General features: G+C 43.6%; 2 non-coding genes across 2 annotated transcripts; both read right to left on the bottom strand.

The window, feature by feature from the left end:
• Nucleotides 1–5,726: 5,726 nt before the first annotated feature.
• On the bottom strand, nucleotides 5,727–5,800 carry Trnat-ugu. The gene has a single exon. It is a non-coding gene; the product is annotated as a tRNA-Thr (tRNA).
• A 365-nt stretch (nucleotides 5,801–6,165) lies between these two features.
• Trnat-ugu lies at nucleotides 6,166–6,240 on the bottom strand. Its single transcript has one exon. It is a non-coding gene; the product is annotated as a tRNA-Thr (tRNA).
• Nucleotides 6,241–21,693: the final 15,453 nt, after the last annotated feature.

Genomic DNA, 21,693 nt, shown 5'->3' on the forward strand with positions numbered 1-21,693 from the left:
GGCGCTGCTCAAGCATGGTTGTTTATATCTTTGGCCAGGTTTAGTGACATCTCTGAACAGTCAAAGGGACTGTGTCTGTGATGTAATATCCACAGTCAACGTCTATCTTCAGCAGTTCTGGGAGCTTTGGTGATGCACAACTTTTTTTGATGTGTGTATATCCCCCGAAGGTAAGTACGTGTACGAAGTTACTTAACATCCAGCTACAACGTCGGGTTGTTTCACATTTATTGTCAGGCAGTGTATTTATTTAAGGATGCAAGTAGGCTATTGTCAGGTAACAACTGACTATCGTACGAGGTGTGCGAGTGAAGTAATGAGACTGATTTTTTTGTCTGCCAGTTTTTTTCCAAACAATAGTATCGTCCTACACGTTTGAATATGGCTGCCTTTCAGTAACCGTATATAGCTTTCAACGGAGAAATAACGCAGCTCACCGTTTGCACATAGTTATTTAATATATTTACCTGGGTTTCCACATCTCTAAGCATGTATTCATCAGAAAGGAAATTTAAAAGCCTTTAAATTCCACTGCGGGAAGACGATAGTCAAAGTGTAGAGCAAACAGTCTCAAGTTAAAAACTGAAAATTGAAAACGTTCCAGCCTTTGGTACGTACAGTTTGCAGGAAACTACATCAGTGCGTTGCTGCTCCTTTCAAGTTGTACGTATTTTCATTCTCATGAAGACATCCTTAGAAGTTTCGAATCCTAGATAAATGTATTAATCAATTATTTGCAAACGGTTGGTTGTGTTATTTCTCCGCTGAATAATATTGTCCCTTTGAAGTATTTCTCTGTTGAAGCTGTACAGTGCCTGAGCCGTTGTTCCCTGGCTTGGTAGCAGTGATGAAAGGCTTCAACTGTCGGGTTTGTAATATGTCGGTCATATTCTTTTGAATGTTGTTCGGAGTTCCAAAATGACGTCCTTTTTAAGACTCTTTCAATTTTGAGAAAAGAAAAAAGTCACAAGGATTCAGATCAGGTGAACAGGGATACAGCGGAACAACAAGGATGCCTTTTGAGGTCAAGAATTCTGTGACGGAAGTGGCCGTTTGGCACCAGGCGTTGTCATGAGGCAGCATCTACTTGTATGCAATGTCCGGCGTCGCTCGATTCATCCTTTTCCTGAGCCTTTCTAGGATATCTTTGCAAAGCATTTCAGTGACAGTTTGTCCTGGGAGAATAAACACTTTATGTACATACCCCTAGTTCGAAAAAAGCAAATCAGCATTGTTCTGATCTTTGATTTGCTCATTCGAAGAGATGTCTCAGTGTGCCGCTCCTCTTTTTGCCGCTTTTTCTCATTACCGTAATCAAAAATCCAGGATTAATCACTTATGATAACACAACTGAATGATTCGTGCCCATTAGCAATCGTCTTATTTAGATCAATGCACATTTTTCTTCGCTAGTCCTTCACCTCAGTTCGACGTTTCCGTCAATTTTTGAACTTGAATGTCTTGCTGAGCGTGGATCGTCTCCAATGCATTTTCGGCCTTCCAAAAACGATTTGCGCCAGCGAAAAATTTGTCTTCTTGATAAGGAATGTTCCCCATAGGCCTGTTTCGATATTACAAAGGCCACACTCGAGGCTTCCCCAAGTTTAAGACAACAGTCCATGGCATAACGTTGCTCTAAATTACATTGTCCAATTTTCTCAACATACAACAAAAACAGAACTTTACTGATGGCGCTCTCACAAATCACGTGGTGGCTTTATCGAGCTGAATCTCGGATTGAGCGTCTGGAATGGATGAACACGCCGGTCTACATAAGTAGAACAACACAGCGTTGCCAGATCGCTCAGTGTTGCAAAAAACTGGTGATTTCTCAAACTGGGGAACAATCAAGAATGGGTTGCCGCAAGGTTCGGTCTTGGGTCCTCTGCTGTTCTTAATATATACTAATGAGTTGCCATTCTATATTCACCAAGATGCAAAGCTGGTACTTTTTGCCGTTGATACAAGTATAGCTATCACACCCAACAGACAAGAATCAACTGGTGAAATTGTAAATGATGATGTTCAGAAAATCATTAAGTGGTTCTCTGCAAATGGGCGCTCATTAAACTTTGACAAAACACAGTATATACAGTTCCACACAGTAAATGGAATGACGCCATTAATAAATATAGACTTCGATCAGAAATCGGTAGCTAAGGTAGAATATTTAAAATTTCTAGGTGTATGCATTGATGAGGGGTTGAACTGGAAAAAACACACTGCGGATCTGCTGAAACGTTTGAGTTCAGTTACTTATGCTATTAAGGTCATTGCAAATTTTGGCGATATACATCTGAGTAAATTAGCTTACCACGCCTATTTTCATTCTCTGCTTTCGTATGGCATCATATTCTGGGGTAACTCATCATTGAGTAAAAGAGTGTTCATTGCACAAAAGCATGTAATCAGAATAATTGCTGGAGCTCATCCAAGATCATTTTGCAGACACATATTTAAAGAGCTAGAGATCTTCACTGTAGCCTCACAATATATATATATATATATATATATATATATATATATATATATATATATATATATATATATATTCACTTATGTAATTTTTTATTAACAATCCGAACGAGTTCAAAAGTAATAGCAGTGTACATGGCTACAATACTAGGAGAAAGGATGATCATCACTACTCAAGGTTAAATCTAACTATGGCTCAGAAGGGGGTAAATTATGCTGCCAAAAAAGTCCCTGGTCACTTACCTAATAGCATCAAAGGTCTGACAGATAGCCATACAGCATTTAAAAGGAAATTAAAAGAATTTCTTAATGGCAACTCCTTCTACTCATTAGATGAATTTTTGGATATAGTAAGTGGGTAATATCCCCAACCCCCACAAAAATATTAAAAATATTAAGTGTCATGTAATATTTGTGTAATGTAATATCTTGTATAGACACCTTTTATTAACCTGACACGTTCACATCATTACGAAGTGTCGTATTCATGATCTATGGAACAAGTACTAATCTAATCTAATCTAATCATTACTTTTCTCGCACACCTCTTACTCAAAGCTGCTCGGGTGTCTGCAACCCAGTGTCAAAGACTAACGACACTAACAACTGGTGAAAGTTTTGGTGAAGTCATTACGCGGAACATTTAACAGTGAGTGCGAATGTTATGTATCAAGTAGTCCACTACAGTGTATTTCACGCAGGACGCAAATTAGGAACTTGCAGGCCTGAAGGCAGGTCGCGATGGCAACGTGACGCTGCGGCCCGTTATTCTGACAGTGTGACAGACTTCTGCTTTAACCGAGAATAAACCAGACGAGCTAGGAGCGATCAAAGTAAGAAGGAAAAATAGTACCATTAAGAGCTTCAGACCGCTACATCATTAAGCATACAGTATTTCTTGCCTAGTGCCACCATCCAAGATTCTGTACAGATCTACATCTACATAAACATCCATAATCCGTCATACAATGCATGGTGGTGAGCATCTTGTACCACTGTTACTCATTCTCTCTGCTGTTCCACTCTCGAATGGGGAGAGGGAAAAACGACTGTTATACGCTATCGCGCGAAGCCTCTTTTCTCTTGTCTTGTCTTTGTGATCCTGACACGAGATTTTCATGGTTAGCAGTAGAATCGTGCAACAGAGTCCTGGAAACAGAGGTTCACTACACTTTCAAAAAATAGTTCGCGAAATGAACATTTTTTCCCACCAGTGATTCTCATTTGATTTCACAGACCAATTCCATAATACCCACGTGTTGATGCATCCTACCGGTAACAAATCTTGCAGGACACCTCTGAATTGTGTCGGTGTTCGATGTTTCTCTTTCGTCCAAATTGCTGGGGATCCCAAGCACTGGAGCAGTACTCAAGAACTTGTCGCACAATACATGAAGGAGGACCAACTTGATTTTAAGTGTAGATGTATGAGTAGGAATAAAATGACAATGTCTTCATTAATGTTAACAGCAATCATGCACAGTCCGCAGCTCGTGATCTTGCGGTAGCGTACCTGGTTCCCGCGCACGGGGTCCCGGGTTCGATTCCCGGCGGGGTCAGGGATTTTTCCTGCCTCGAGATGACTGGGTATTGTTGTATCGTCTTCATCGTCATCATTCATCCCGGTCGGAGGAAGTCAGTGCCAAACCACCTCCACTAGGACCTTGCCTAGTACAGTCTCCCGCATCGTCCCCTACGCTCCTCGGAGTATGGGACCTACCTCATCATCATCAATCATGTATACATATTCTGTACACTGACTCGTGCCACATCATTTCGATAAAAGACTCGTTTAAATGATTTATGGAATATGTAACAAATTAACTGCGTAGATAAACTAAATTCTCCAACTAAACCGAAGTCAAGAACTCGCCTTGCCTACAACCGACCTTACGTACTCAATCCATTCCACGTCGTTGTACAACGCTGCACCTAAATACTTAATCGCCACGACTGTTTCAAGCAACACAACAGTAATACTGCAATCAATCATTACCACTGGTTTTCTTATTAATCTGAAATTTCTCACAGTTAGAGCGAGCTGTGAGATGCCATCCATCACACCGAATGCCTTTAGGTTTAAATATATAAACTGTGGCATACTGGTGTCCCAGTGGTGATCCAGCACACTCAATGTCATAAATTTGATGTACCATCTCGCACATTTTATCTAGATCTATGGCTGTATCTGCGTCCTGCTTCTACGACATTATCGCTGACTCTTAAAATAGTAGGCATTTGCTGCCCTTTAACCTCGTTGCACATTTTTTCCAGTACGGTCAGTTTTCTTTCATATCAAATAAAAGGTTGTATAAACCAATTATAAGAAGTTCAGGTCTTACGCGTGGTATGCCGAAACTGCAACACCTAACAAAAATGCAGAAATGTGTACCTCTTCAGATAAAGTACCAGCGATTTTGGGTTCAGGTGTTTAATGTTTGATCGCTTTGAGTATAAGACCTGCCAACTCATACCTATCAGAAACAGTGCCAGTAAAGTGCACAGTACATCAAAGGGTTCTGAAAGTAGCACCGCCAAGATCAATCCGTATGAATGGAACGAACTTTATAGCACAGATTAGTTACACGAGAAAACACAAACGATTAGGATCGCTCAACTGTACATCATCCCTGACATTGGGAGTTCAGTATCGTGTGCAGTTTTCATGAGCTGCAATCACACTTTCTAAACCTCCTGTCCGCCCCGATAGCCGAGTGGTCAGCGCGACAGACTGTCAATCCAAAGGGCCCGGGTTCGATTCCCCGCTGGGTCGGAGATTTTCTCCACTCAGGGACTGGGTGTTGTGTTGTCCTAATCATCATCATTTCATCCCCATCGACGCGCAAGTCGCCGAAGTGGCATCAAATCGAAAGACTTGCACCAAGCGAACGGTCTACCCGACGGGAGGCCCTCGTCACACGACATTTCATTTCATTTCATTTCATTTTCAACCTACTGGGATGGAATTAAAGCTACCGTGATAATTAATCTGCTTTCACGCGCTTTATATGAGAGTCAGTGATATAGCTTAGAAGACGCAGACAAGAATAAGAGCCAGCCACAAATATCTCAAACATGTTCGATAGGAGACGCCCCTAGTGATCGGGAAAGAAGTTAACAAGTGGTACCTTTCGCTCTTCGAAGATGGCTTTGCATAATTTATGTTAACATTAAATGAAATGATAATTAAATGGACACCCTAGCTGCAAACAGGCGTTGATGTATTTCATTGGGGACATGTCGAAAATGTGTGCCCCGACCGGGACTCGAACCCGGATCTCCTGCTTACATGGCAGACGCTCTATCCATCTGAGCCACCGTGGGCACAGAGGATAGTGCGTCTGCAGGGACTTATCCCTTGCACGCTCCCCGTGAGATCCACATTCCCAACATGTCCACACCACTACATTCGTAGTGCGCCTAATAGATGTTTGCCCATCACACTCATTACTCGTGGCAGATTAATCTACCAAGTCCCGTACGAGTTCGGGTATAGCGTGTGCGTTCGCACATGAAGGTCAATGGCCGGGAAGCCATATTTTAACTATATATGATGGTAGTATCTGTTCCCGAAAGAACAGTTACCGTGGAAGACCATGCAGATTTGCTAGAAATGAAATGATAATTAAATGGACACCCTAGCTGCAAACAGGCGTTGATGTATTTCATTGGGAACATGTTGAAAATGTGTGCCCCGACCGGGACTCGAACCCGGGATCTCCTGCTTACATGGCAGACGCTCTATCCATCTGAGCCACCGTGGGCACAGAGGATATTGCGTCTGCAAGGACTTATCCATTGCACGCTCCCCGTGAGATCCACATTCCCAACATGTCCACACCACTACATTCGTAGTGCGCCTAATAGATGTTTGCCCATCACACTCATTACTCGTGGCAGACGCACTATCCTCTGTGACCACGGTGGCTCAGATGGATAGCGCGTCTGCCATGTAAGCAGGAGATCACGGGTTCGAGTCCCGGTCGGGGCACACATTTTCAACATGTCCCCAATGAAATACATCAACGCCTGTTTGCAGCTATGGTGTCCATTTAATTATCATTTCATTTCTAGCAAAGCTGCATGGTCTTCCACGGTAACTGTTCTTTCGGGAACAGATACTACCATCATATATAGTTAACATTAAATGTTAACAAATTTTGTCCTTCTGAAAAATGATTCCCTGACGAATATGTTCTGTTCAGAATGCACTGCAGAATTCGCTATCGATGATGCGTTCAGTACCACTCCAAAACATTCAGTTCAGGTTTTAGTATCTATTCCATGAACGCTGCTACATTGCTGTTACCATAGAGGTGTGTGAGAACATGTAAACGGCCATCATCCGACTACAGGCTGAAGCGAGACCTGCCTTAAATCATTAAATGAATGCGATTGAAGCAACAGCTTTCGCATGTACTGAAGCGTCATTATAGGAGTCCACAGCAGACGATGTCAGACCAATGGCGAAGACAGGTGCACGTCTGCCTCAGCCCTTACTCATACCCACACTGCAAAAAAACTTGTGCAATTCGTTACCGCTATGCAGGCAGTCCATCGCTCACCCTATTTTGTGGCTACTTTCTGTGCTCCTTTGTCACTGAATGAGAACATGTTCTGTTCACTAATACCACATGCATATCAAGTTCTTTATAGGTATCATAGGTAATCACTCCCTGAACGAGCTGAAATATCATCCTATGATAAAGCCATTTCTCGGAGATCAAACACTCTCTTTCACTCGAACATTACAACTTGCTGACATCGCACCGATCGTCTTCGTGGAATAGTACCGGCGTCTCAAGTCTCTGTACGTTTACTAGGACATTGATGGTGGGTATACTCCACCTCGGTATTTATAAATATCTAGAGAAAACAGACATTTATTAAGTACTGCAGGGATATTTAAGTTTCTGACTCTAAATATTAGCTTTCGTGTTCTTTGACGGACACTTCATACATTATCAATAATAGCAACTGGTTGTCATACACTTACGTTTTGTACACAGTAATAGTGGTACCCAAGTCTGCTCCGAGGCAAAAGAAGTTTGCAGTACGCCTTGCATCTCAGTGCTTACCTGAAACAAAAAAATGAAGAACGACCGTTAGCATACACTAAAGTAACAGGTACAAAAAATTTCTTCATATAAGTTGTAAAAGACGCTTGTACTCTTGTAATTTCCTCAGTTATTACGTAACGTAGCATAAATGCTATACCGAACTGTTAGTTTTTTCTAACTGAGGGAATAAATTAAACTGTCTGTGCTTGACTGTAGCATATACTTTACACCATGTGCTTTATGTGCACCACTTGTTTTCGTGTCTGCATGTTGCCTATAGCTGGAAGCATCTGCTTGAAGAAAGATACCATATTGACGGCCTGTCTTCAAGAAATAATTTGTGGTTGTAATTCTTGAGACTTTCCTGGCAGTTTGTTGACATCTTGAGGTATCGGGTATTCTGCCAGACATGAGCGTCGCTCTTATGCCCTGAGTCTCGGCCACTTAGTCTTGTTTTCTGAATGAAAATGACGAGTTATGCTATCGAAATACCGTGCAAGAGCGATGCTGATATTCTCCAGTATACCCGACACTTCAAAATGTCAAGGTATTTTCTCTTTAAAATTAGTAAAACATAGTCTCGATCCACAACCATTTATTAAAATATGAACTGTTTCGGGGTTTAATACCATACCACCTTCAGACAATACACCATGTAGCCGTCCCGCAGCCGGCCGCTGTGGCCGGGCGGTTCTAAGGGCTTCAGTACGGAACCGCGCTGCTGCTACGGTCGCAGGTTCGAATTCTGCCTCTGGCATGGATGTGTGTGATGTCCTTAGGTTAAGTTAGGTTTCAGTATTTCTAAGTCTAGGGGGCTATTGACCTCAGATGTTAAGTCCCATAGTGGTTAGAGCCATTTGAACCACTTATTTTAGCCGTCCGCCCAGGTAGCTGAGTGGTCAGTATGACAGAATATCAATCCTAAGGGCTCGGGATCGATTCCTGCCTGGGTCGGAGATTTTCTCCGCTCAGGGTCTGGGTGCCATGTTGTCCTAATCATCATCATTTCGTCCCCATCGATGCGCAAGTCGCCTAATTGTCGTCAAATCGAGACACTTGTACCCGGCGAACGGTCTACCCGACGGGAGGCCCTAGTCACACGACATTTACACTTATCATCTAGCCGAGGATGATGACGATTGGAACAGCTGTGTTGGCGCCAGCGTAAAACTGCTGGGGTCAGCAAAACTGTTCCAATAGTCATCATAGTCGGCTAGATGGTGTATTCTCTGAAGATGGCCTGGTACTAAACCCCGAAACGGATCATATTTTAATAAATCGCTGTGGATCAAGACTGTGTTTCACTAATTTTACTCCACTGAAGGATCGCTGTTAAATATCAATAATGGTATTTAAAATTATCATTTTTGTTTGTTTTTACAAATTTTGGACTAGAATGCGTTTAGAATATGCTGTAACATCCTAATATACCCTGCACTATCGAATACAGGATTATTTATTTATTTAATTGATAGAGAAATGCTTCCAGCTACAAATTAATTTGTCCACGCTTTTCAATACACCATCATCAAACACAAATATGTTTGATGATGAAGTATCGAAACGTATCCCCTAAATTCATTGTGCGCTAACTATTTATTTCATCACAACAATACAGCGTAATTTTTTCCATCTAGCATTGCGTGTACATTCGGCAAAGGCCTATACTTTCACATTCAAGTGATAGGTTTTCATAATTTATAAGTGTTTAATATTGAGTTTTATGAGTACTGAACATATTTTAATTTTATTAATTTAATATTTTAGTCTTGTTTTGGCTCTGAGAACTACGGGACTTTACAGCTGAGGTCACAAGTCCCCTAGAACTTAGAACTACTTAAACCTAACTAACCTAAGGACACCACACAAATCCATGCCCGAGGCAGGATTCGAACCTGCGACCGTAGCGGTCGCGCGGCTCCGCACTGAAGCGTCTAGAACAGCTCGGCCACTTAGTATTGTTTTCTGAATGAAAAACGCACTAACCACCATAACCAATTTTACATTCATAAAATCCGAGCTCATGACTCAGGAAGATAAAACAATAGTGAATCCGCAAGCTGAACTCTTCGGCCCAGTCAATTTTATGAGACTACCGCATATGTTCGACGTCAACATGCAATAACTTCTCGCAGACGACAGGTACCATCACTAGCAGTGAAGGGTAAACAAAGCGTGTCGGGGGAACGCGGAAAACAGTGCAGGAATTGTCGTAATGCGGAAACGGAGCGATTTATCTGTCCTGCAAACGAGCGTGATCATTTGGAAGCATTTCTGAAACGGCCAAGTCTATAAATTGTTCGCCTGCCACCGTGGTTTAAAGTGTGCCGTGGATGGTAAAATGGCGCTAACCGAAACTGGCGCGAATGTATATGTGGTGCAAATTGGAAAATTGGAAATTTGTGGTAAGGTATTATGGGACCAAACTGCTGAGGTCATCGGTTCCTAAGCTTACGCACTACTTAATCTAACTTTAACTAACTTACGCTATGGACAACACCCACACCAGTGCTCGAGGGAGGACTCGAACCTCCGACGCGGGGAGCCACCCGGTCCGTGATACGACGCCTAGACCGCGCAGCTACGCCGCGCGGCTATATGTGGTGCATCATGGGCCATAGATGACAGGGGTTCATGACGACTACAAAGATGTGTACCGGCGAATAGACGTGAAACTGTTGAACAACTGAGCGCGCAGATGAACCGATGGCTGCCAACCGTGTCTCCTCGAAGTTCAACGAACGTTGCTGCGCATGCAACTGATTTATCCATCCATGCTGACTACGGTTCATCGATGATGAAGGCTGGAATTTGCACGCCATAATCCAACTGGATGTGCACTAACTGGTGATAGATGGCCTTTTCAGATATATCACGTTTTACGCTCCATCCATCAGAAAACAAAAAGCCTGGGTGATCTCGTCATTCTGGAAGGCACAATTTACGAAATTGTGTGTCTGTCCTTGGGGACCATATCCGCCCCTACATGCAGTTTTTTTTCCCCCTCGGTATGATGACATCTATCCTCAGGACGCTGTAACGTGAGACACAGCTTGCGGTATATGTCCGTTCGAAGATGTGTTTACCGTACTCCCCTCGCCAACAAAGTCCCCGGATTTAAACCTAATCCACAATCTGTGGGACCGCCGCGAGTGGGCTTTCCGCACCTTAGATCCTCAACCGAGAAACCGAGCGCAACTGGCAACGCCACTGGAGTAAGTACGGCTCTATATGACTTCAGAAACTCGTTGACTGTCTTCTTGCACGGATAGCAGCGGTCCTGCTGTAAAATGTCGTCATTCGGGCATTTGACAGGTGGTCGCATTAATGTGACTCGACGGTGTTTATGAGACTCGCAGGACTACGAAGACAATATGGCTCAAATGGCTCTGAGCACTATGGGACTTAACGTCTGAGGTCATCAGTCCCCTAGAACTTAGAACTACTTACACCTAACTAACCTAAGGACATCACACACATCTATGCCTGAGGCAGGATTCGAACCTCCGACCGTAGCGGCACCAAGGTAGTACCAGAAACCGATATGTCGACCACTCAGCTACAGAGGCAGACACCTCACCTTGGCAGCGAACACAATTCTCACAACGAGAGACCAGTTTGTTGATATCACAACTGTAGAACGTTTGACTTTGTCCACGGAACTACAGCCGGCCGCGGTGGTCTAGCGGTTCTAGGCGCGCAGTCCGGAACCGCGCGACTGCTACGGTCGCAGGTTCGAATCCTGCCTCGGGCATGGATGTGTGTGATGTCCTTAGGTTAGTTAGGTTTAAGTAGTTCTAAGTTCTAGGGGACTGATGACCACAGTAGTTAAGTCCCATAGTGCTCAGAGCTATTTTTGAACGGAACTACAGCCTTACCCCTGCTTGCACCGCTTCATCGCTATGAAAGTTAAGTCCTCGCAGCTGTTCTTTGCATTTTGGAACAGTTGAAAATCGAATTGTGCCAAGTCGAGGCTGCATGGAGGAAGATCGATGAATGAAGCCAAGGCATCGGCCTGTTGCACATGTCGCAGCATTTGTGTCTGGTCTGGTATTGTCATGCTTAAGAAGAGAGTACACCATGTGTGGACGTGCTCTTCGAATTCGAAACTCGATTACAGCAGCTGTTTTTCACGCACCGTCATAGTTACGTTACATACCGCCATGTTACACGCTATTGCTCGGAGTCCTATAGAGCAATCTGAATATTTAGACAAGAAGAATAAAGATGTAGAATGTTAGTAACGTTTGCGGTTCTAGGCGCTACAGTCTGGAGCCGAGCGACCGCTACGGTCGCAGGTTCGAATCCTGCCGCGGGCATGGATGTGTGTGATATCCTTAGGTTTGTTAGGTTTAATTAGTTCTAAGTTCTAGGCGACTGATGACCTCAGAAATTAAGTAGCATAGTGCTCAGAGCCATTGTTGTTAGTAACGTTTCTTTTATTCAAAAAGCTTTAAAATTTTCACAAAAAAAATCGGAGGCGTTAATTTTCTGTACGTCCTGGTAATACAACAAACAATGAAGAAAATATGTACTTAAAAATAAAAAACGGGAGTTCAGTAACAGGCTGCATTACCAGATTTTACATCTACATATACACTCCGCTAGCCACCAAGCGGTGTGTGGCGGAGGGCACAATTCGCGCCAGAGTCATATCCCCCTCCCCCCCCCCCCCCCCTCATCTGTTCCACTCGTGGATCGCGCGAGGGAAAAACGACTGTCTGAACGCCTCAGTACGAGCTCTAATTTCCCTTATCTTTGTATGGTGATCATTGTGCGATTTTAAAAATGGCTCTGAGCACTATGGGACTCAACTGCTGAGGTCATTAGTCCCCTAGAACTTAGAACTAGTTAAACCTAACTAACCTAAGGACATCACAAACATCCATGCCCGAGGCAGGATTCGAACCTGCGACCGTAGCGGTCCTGCGGTTCCAGACTGCAGCGCCTTTAACCGCACGGCCACTTCGGCCGGCTTGCGATTTTAAAGTTGGTGGTAATTACATATGCTCTACAACCTTGGCGAAGATCGGATTTCGGAATTTAGTGAGCAGCCCCTTCAGTTTAGCGCGTCGTCTATGTGCAAGTGTCTCCCACTTCAGACTTTCAATGAGATCTGAAACGCTCTCGCAACGGCTAAATGTATCAGTCACGACTCTTGCCGCTCTTCTTTGGACCTTCTCAATCTCTTGAATCAGACCCAACTGTAAGGGTCTCATACAGACGAACAGTACTCTAAGACTGGACGAACTAACGTATTGTAAGCAATTTCCTTTTTTGAAGGACTGCATCGCTTCAGGATTTTGCCAATACATCGCAATCTACAGTTCGCCTTGACCGTTACTTGTGTAATCGGATCATTCCATTTGAGATCATTCTGAACAGCCACACTCAGATACTTGACGGATGTTACCGCTTCCAAAGACTGGGCATTTGTTTTGTACTCGTACATTAATTGGGATTTTCGTCTTGTTATACGCAGTAGGTTACACTTACTAATATTGAGAGATAACTGCAAGTCATTACACCACTCATTTATTTTCTGAAAATCGTCATTTATTTGTTCACAACTTTAGTGTGATACTACTTTCCTGTAGACTACAGCATCATCGGCAAACAGTCTAATGCCGCTGTCAATACCATCAACCAGATCGTTTATGTAAATCGGAAAAAGCAGCGGACCTATTACGTTGCCCTGGGGCATACCTGAAGTTTATGTTGAAGTCACCCCATTGAGAAAAACTTTCTTGAGTTACGGATGTAGCATAAGAACGTTTAATGAGAAAAAATTCAAAAAATAATGATTATTCAGGATCAAAATAGAGATGCATGTTACAAACTGCTAGTAGACAGGAAAACAAAGAAATGGGCAAGGGAACAAACTAGAAAGGAAGATATAATTTCTTTGTTGTTGAAGAAAGAGGGAAACCTCAGGGCAAACGGATCCTGGCTTCCCGTGCTGCAGCGAACGACCGTCGCTGGTAGCAAGAGAACCGCACCGGAAATGACCGCGGAGAAGCCCTCGGACGTTGGCGCCATAGGTACATATAGTCAGTCTGTGGCCATCTCGGCTTCAGTACAACACCAGCAGTGGAGGGTGAAACTTTGACAATGCCAGACACTCCTCAGAAAAATCATCAGAGGAACGGAAGAACCCGAGACAGAAGCCAACAGGCAGTTTGTAAACTTTTCCTTTAGGAGTGGTCGGTTTCCTGACCAAATAAAGTACTCGGTAGTGAAGTCACTTTATAAAAAGGAAAACAGGGATAATGTTGACAATTATAGACCTATTTCTATGCCATCGGTGTTTGCTAAAGTTATCGAGAAGGTTGTATATACAAGGTTACTGGAGCATTTAAATTAACATAATTTGCTGTCATATGTACAGTTTGGTTTTAGAAATGGTTTAACAACTGAAAATGCTATATTCTCTTTTCTCTGTGATGTTTTGGACGGATTAAATAAAAGTTTGCGAACGCTAGGTGTTTTCCTTGATTTAACGAAGGCTTTTGACTGTGTTGACTACAAGATATTACTGCAGAAGTTGGACCATTATGGAGTAAGGGGAGTAGCTTACAATTGGTTCGCCTCTTACTTTAAGAACAGAAAACAGAAGGTAATTCTCCGCAATATTGAGAGTGGTAGTGATGTTCAGTCCCAATGGGGCACTGTTAAGTGGGGCGTTCCCCAAGAGTCGGTGCTGGGGCCACTGCTGTTTCTTATTTATGTAAATGATATGCCTTCTAGTATTACAAGTGATTCAAAAATATTTCTGTTTCCTGATGACACCAGCTTGGTAGTGAAGGATCTTGTGTGTAATATTGAAACATTATCAAATGATGTAGTTCATGAAATAAGTTCGTTGCTTGTGGAAAATAATTTGATGCTAAATCACAGTAAGACTCAGTTTTTACAGTTTGTAACTCACAATTCAACAAGAACTGATATTTTGATCAGACAGAATGGGCATATTATAAGCGAGACGGAACAGCTCAAGTTCCTAGGCGTTCGGATAGATAGTAAGCTGTTGTGGAAAGCCCATGTTCAGGATCTTGTTCAGAAACTAAATGCTGCTTTATTTACCATTAGAACAGTATCTGAAATAAGTGACAGTTCAACACGAAAATTAGTCTACTTCGCATATTTTCATACGCTTATGTCATATGGTGTTATTTTTTGGGGTAATTCTTCTGATTCAAAAAGGGTATTTTTGGCTCAAAAACGGGCTGTTCGAGCTATATTTGGTGTAAGTTCGAGAACCTCTTGTCGACCCCTATTCAATAGTCTGGGAATTCTGACATTACCATCACAGTATATATTTTCTTTAATGTCGTTTGTTGTTAGCAATATTAGCTTATTCCCAAGAGTTAGCAGCTTTCACTCATTTAATACTAGGCAGAAATCAAATCTGCATGTGCACTTCCTTGACTCTTGTGCAGAAAGGAGTGCACTATTCTGCTGCATCCATTCTCAATAAGCTACTACAAGAACTCAAAAATCTTAGCAGTAGCCTAAACGCTTTTAAGTCTAAACTGAAGAGTTTCCTCATGGCTCACTCCTCCTATTCTGTCGAGGAGCTCCTGGAAGAGCTGAAAAATTAAGCAAATTCCAGTGTTACATTATTGATTTTCTGTATTTAAACTTACGAATTGTCGCCTGAATACGTTTCTTGTATTTCATTTTATATGTTTCTACTATCGTGACTCGTTCCATGACCATGGAGACTTCTCCTTAATTTGGTCCCACGGAACAATAAATAAATAAATAAATAAAAACATGTGGCTACGTATGTCTTAACATTATTATCGATCATGCTAGCATAGTCAATAAACCGCTGTTGACGTAATCACGATCGTCATCACTATATCCTCTACCACAAGCGTAAAAGCAGCAATATTCATTTTCATGATCACTCTTCTCGGGGAAGTAACGAAATTGCATACCGTCATCAGTTCCTTCACCAATATATTGTTGGGTATTCGTGAACACGTCTATGAATGCCCCAACCTAATCAACAACACCAACACATCACCGACCAAAAACAAAATCGTCACCTATGTCTTAGCAGCCGTCAGAATCAGTAGAGTTCGCTATGCTACGCACGAGGTCTGCAATCACAGAGACGTCCCACGGGATCTCACTCAAGAAAGTACGCCGGCCCCTGTGCGGCGCGGCCGACGCACGCGACCTCTGGGATACGGCGTCACGGCAGTGAATTAGACTTGCAAAATAATAACAGGCTGTCTGCGCGTAATAGCTGCGAGCCAGCCCGCCCACATTGAGGGGACAAGTTACGACCCGGCCGCCTGCGCGGAAATGGGAACGCGTAAACTAAGCGAGACTACATTGTACTCGCTGCGGGGACAAGTTGAAGGACTAGGGCTGTCCAAAAGTAAGCTGTCTCAGGATTGTAAGTGCAATGCCTGACGAAAATGTGAAACACCCAGAAGAAGTGGCCGGCAGTCAGTGCAACCTTGTACCCGTAAACACTATCGGCGGTTAGGTAGGTGATTAAAGTTACCATTCTCTGTGGCATGTAGGATAGCCACCAGACTGCATTAGTGCTATTCGTGTTTAGTGTTGTTACCAGGCATGGTATGGTGTATCAGGGACACGAACAGTGTCAAACGCTAAATGATCACTTTTAAGGCCACGGAGATATGACGTACTCATGTGGGACAGCGCTACCAGGACCTTAAACAGTTCTAAAGGGGCCACGTTGTGGGTATCCATTTACATATAAGGGTCTCCATTTGGCCTTGTTGGTCGAATCGTGCAATATACAGATTTGTGAAGCTTTCGGATGTCAGTGGCCCCATGGTGCACTGCATGGGAACTTGATGGCAGGTATACTGGTTGTCAAGGTCTCGGTAGGCCAAGGCTGTCCACCACTAGGGATGCACCAAGGACATCGTAGCTCCTTCACAACTGCTGGCATTGCTGAAAGACCAGTAGCATCTGGACTAGGAAATTATAGTCCAATGTGTAGGTTCTCGTTAACACCACCACACAAATGGCTGCGTTTGGAGTGGTGTCGTGAATGGGAAGGATACACAGCTGATGAATGGCATCGCACTGTGTTCAGTGATAGATCTAAATTCTGTGCTACACCAGATGACTATCGTCGTCGAGTAAGGCGACCACTTCGGGAGAGGTCCCATTGTTCCAATGTTTTGGTGTGGCACAGTGTTGCTACTCCTGGTGTGGGGAGATATCTGGTATGACTTCAGATCACAGTTACTAGTGATTGAGGGAACTGTTGGGAAAAGGTACTACACATACGTCCTGCGTCCTCTTGGTTTAGCTGTCAGGCTACAGCACCCTGGTGACGCTTTTTATTACCATTCTGAATTCCGTCGCTATTCTAATGAAGAGTAATTGCTAGTAGTAAAAAGAAAAAAAAATCTCTGTCACAGACGGGCCAGTCGTCGGGACCGACCGACTGCCGTGTCGTCCTCAGTTAGTGGCCTCATCCGGATGCGTGGGGTCGGCACTCCGACCATTGTCGGTTTTTCATCCCTGGAGCCGCTCTACTCGTTCACGTTGATCCTCAGCTATCCTCACGAGTCTGAGTGGACCCTGGTACAGCCCTTCCACCAAGGAAAAATCCGTGGACCCTCAGTTACGGACGCAGATCTACTAGTAGCTCTTACGTACGAAACAAATTCTTCGGTATGTTAAGGTAAGCTGAATGAATGTCTTAGTTCACAAGGACTGCAATTACTGATATAGTTAAAACTGACTCAAAAACTTTATCAGACAAAGCGGCAATGTACACTTACAGATCAGATGTACAATTTCCTTAAGCTGTAGGTTTTCCATTCCTTTATATCGCCTTCTATTGATATCTTTTCAGTCGTCTGATTAACAAACTCCCTTTTCTGTATGCTGCTGCTGACAATTTTAGTGAATATGATAGCAACACAGGAGTCTCAACGCTATCGGACTGATTTGTAATGTCCAATTTTCAATATAAGCTGTTCCGGCGTAACGACAAGCGCTGGCACGCCGGTCAAGAACGGTAGAGCATAGAGGGCTGTGAGACGAGGTCAGCCAGTAGTACGCTGACCGACTCCTCTCTAGTACAGATACTCACTCGTGTCCCATAACACCAGGGCCGGCCAAACGCTGCACAGTGTGCAGACGTGCGGAAGTGCTGCACATGTGCGCACGTGTGCGACAGCGACATCTGTTATTAGACAAGTGTGCTAAATGAACGACGGCGGCTCCACTTCCCTGTGGTACAAGCAAGAGCGCAACATATCCAGACTCGTTTACCCCTGGTGACCGCAACCTAACAGAGAAGTGCTGAGGAATGGCAAGTACTGTGAAGAAGTCGTTTAAAAATGACGGGGAACTGCAATTCTTTTTTGTAGCCGTTGATGAAAACTCACAGTGTTTGCTGTGCCGCCGAATAATAGGCGGCCAGCGTAAGTTTTCAATTGAAAGACATTGCAATACATATCACAAAGACGAGTGCAGTGTACTCAACAGCGAAGAACGGCAAGCAAAATTAAATGTCCTGAAGAAAATAGATGAGACACATCAACTCGATTTTACTCTACGTCAAAGTAACTGATACTTCTTGAACTCTTACTTTCTTATGTTATATTTATGCCTGTTTTACTGTACGCTGTACAATGTACTGTTTTCAGTTTTCCAGAATGACAACCACACTAAATCTTCACTGCGAGCAAGTTTTAAAATCGCATTAAGAATTGCGCAATCTGGGAAACCCTTTCCCGAAGGGGAGTTTGTGAAAGGGTGTCTGATTGATGCTGCAGAACTTGTGTGTCCCACGTAAGTTAGCAGGTTTCAAGAAATCAGTCTATCCAAACAAACAGGGACAAGACGTATAGTTGCTATGGCCCGCGAACTGCACAGGCAGCTAATAAATTAGGCTAAATACTTTGATGCTTTCTCTGTTGCGCTCGATGAAGCAACAGATCTTCCAGATACAGCCCAGGTTGTGATATACATACGAGGTGTCGATAACGCACTTTGTGTAACGGAGGAGCGACATCTGTGCGCAGAAACATGCACTACATGAACGCTGACGGCTGCGGCGTGCACGCTGTGACCCGGAAGCTGCACATGTGCAAGAGCACCGCACACGTGCAGAATTTCTGGCCGGCCCTGTATAACACTGTAGTGCCCTTAGTGGCATATTTATACAATGTCTTAAAATTTTGACTATACCTGTTACGTATTCAGGTGGAAAATGTTTTAATTGTGGTTTTAATGTTTTGACTAGAGCGATGTCGCTCAAATTTCCTTTTAACTACATGTAAGGTAACAGTTTCTTCTGAAAAAGGCGCCCCTAGTTGCCGTTGAAAACTAGTTAACGAATTTTAAGTTCTTTTTGCAAACGGTTGGCTGGAAATTTGTGATATTTTAATAAAATTCTTGAATGAAAGAAAAAAATGTTGAAATTAATGTACTCAGACTTTGATACTGAAGAAGATAGTTTCTTAACAAAAGAGCACGAATGAAGCTCGAATCGTTTGGACATTGAAAAATCCGGTTCCAACCCTTTGAAGACAGGCACTGAAAATCATAAACAGCATATGTAATTTAAAAAAAATGTGTGTGAGATCTTATGGGACTTAACTGCTAAGGTCATCAGTCCCTAAGCTTACACACTACTTAACCTAAATTATCCTAAGGACAAACACACACACACACACACACACACACACACACACACACACACACACACACATGCCCGAGGGAGGACTCGAACCTCCGCCAGGACCAGCCGCACAGTCCATGACTGCAGCGCCCAGACCGCTCGGCTAATCCCGCGCGGCCGTATGTAATCCGAAAATGTTATTCAGATATAGTTTTTCATATGGTGTTATGGAATTAAATATAGTTAGATAATTAAATTTTAACTTATTATTCCGTAAAGAGGCTGCAGGCTACACAAAACTTACATGGTGCTTCTTCCACGATTAGACAGGGAAGGGTGATTTAAGTACGCGAGTGACGAGTGACGTTAAAACATAAACTGATAAAAACTAATAAAGTAGCCAATGGCTAGCCTGAAAAAAAAAATTTGTGACGTATTTTAATTTAGCTTTAAAAAATAATTCTGTAACACCATTACATTATAATTCCACTCAAAGATACTAATAGCTCCAGTAAAGTAATACAATCAGCCATTAATTGCTTTTTGACTGAACAAGAATATCTGTAACGGTAAGGAAATGTGGTAACAGACTGCAGTAAGGTCAGCACTGCTGTAAATCACCACCACACATACACCGTCGGTCCAGGAAGTTCTAACCCTGATTTCATTCCTGGCGTATAAGCATGTCAGAGCAGTGGCTGCGGTGGCAGCTTGAACGAACAACTGTAAACAACAGAGGTCCTTCCGAATGGTCACTTGTGAGCAGGCAGTGTTATATAGTGGATGTGCGACCGTAGAGTACCATCGTTATCCTCCCACAAAATGCAGAGGAGCGAAGAATTGAACATCTCTAAATCAAGCGCTCAAGTATGGAATTTTCACTCTGCAGCGGAGTGTGCTCTGATATGGAACTTCCTGGCAGATTAAAACTGTGTGCCAGACTGAGACTCAAACTCGGGGCCTCTGCTTTTCGCGGGCAAGTGCTCTACCGACAGAGTTACCCAAGCACGACTCAAGTCCCGTACTCACAGCCCTAATTCTGTTAATATCTTGTCTCCTACCTCCCGTCCGCGCCGGTAGCTGAGTGGTCAGCGTGACAGACTGTCAATCCTAAGGGCCCGGGTTCGATTCCCGGCTGGGTCGGAGATTTTCTCCGCTCTGGGACTAGGTGTTGTGTTGTCCTAATCATCATCATTTCATCCCCATCGACGCGCAGGTCGCCGAAGTGGCGTCAAATCGAAAGACCTGGACCAGGCGAACGGTCTACCCGACGGGAGGCCCTAGCCACACGACATTTCCATTTTTCCTACCTCCCAAACTTCACGGAAGCTTTCCTGCAAACCTTGCGGAACTAGCACTCCTGAAAGAAAGGATATTGCGGAGACATGACTCAGCCAAAGCCTGGGGGATGTTTCCAGAGTGAAATTTTCACTCTGCAGCGGAGTGTGAGCTAATATGAAACTTCCTGTGTGTTGGACCGAGATTCGAACTCGGGACCTTTGCCTTTCGCGGGCAAAGTTCGCGGCAAAGCTTCTGTGAAGTCTGCAAGGTAGGAGACGAGAAACCGGCAGAATTAGGACTGTGAGGACGGGGCGTGAGTCGTGCTCGGGTAGCTCAGTCGATAGAGCACTTGCTCGCGAAAGGCAAAGGCCCTTGTTCGAGTCTCGGTCCGTCACGCACTTTTAATCTGCCAGGAAACTTCAAGTGTTCAAGTCATTCTCCAGAAAGTTTTCAAAAAGAGAAAAGTGGGTGCAAGGTTTTGCCCGCACGCCCTCACTCCTGAACAAAAAACAACGATGCATGGACGCCTGCCATGACTTGATTAACATTAAAAACACCGACATTTGTTTTCGGGAAAAAATCATCATGAGTGACGAGACTTAGCGTTACCAATGCGAACCTAGAACCTACCATAAAACGGCAAAGTGCAGAATGGATTTCTGACGATTCGCCAAGATCTAACAAGGGAGACCCCCCCTTCCCCCCCTCCCCCCCTCTCAGATTTAGTGGTGAGATGGCCCAGTGCATAGCTGAACACAAATCAAGCAGGAAAACAGAAAGAAGGTGTACTGAACTGTGAAAAAAGAAGCTAAATGGAAACAGTGAACGGTCCAAGCCCAAGAATGCAACATCGAGCAAATTTGTATAGCCATGTCGTTGTGATTATGCGCTCACGGTATTGAATTTTGAAGAGGGAGATGCATATTTAAAACGTCCCTCGTGCCCTCCGTCCCCCTTTTCTTTTTCACGAAATTATGAACTATCCGTCCGGCCACTGACGTGTCTGTTCGCTGTATTCAGGTATGTGCCTGTGTCGTGATGTAACGCCCGTTTCCAACAGCGAGGTGTAAGGAAGGGACCTGCAGACGTATGTACGTCCCACTTGTTCTAAACAAGTACCAGATGTTATGACTCTTGCGTTCCGTTTTGGAAGTTTTGACTCTTCAATTCCTTTATCGTAACTTAGTCCACATCCATTTATTTGTTATTTTTATTTTCGTGAGAGATCTATGCGGCATCTCGTCT

Source organism: Schistocerca americana, chromosome 8, assembly GCF_021461395.2.
Source record: "Schistocerca americana isolate TAMUIC-IGC-003095 chromosome 8, iqSchAmer2.1, whole genome shotgun sequence".
Taxonomy (NCBI): domain Eukaryota; kingdom Metazoa; phylum Arthropoda; class Insecta; order Orthoptera; family Acrididae; genus Schistocerca; species Schistocerca americana.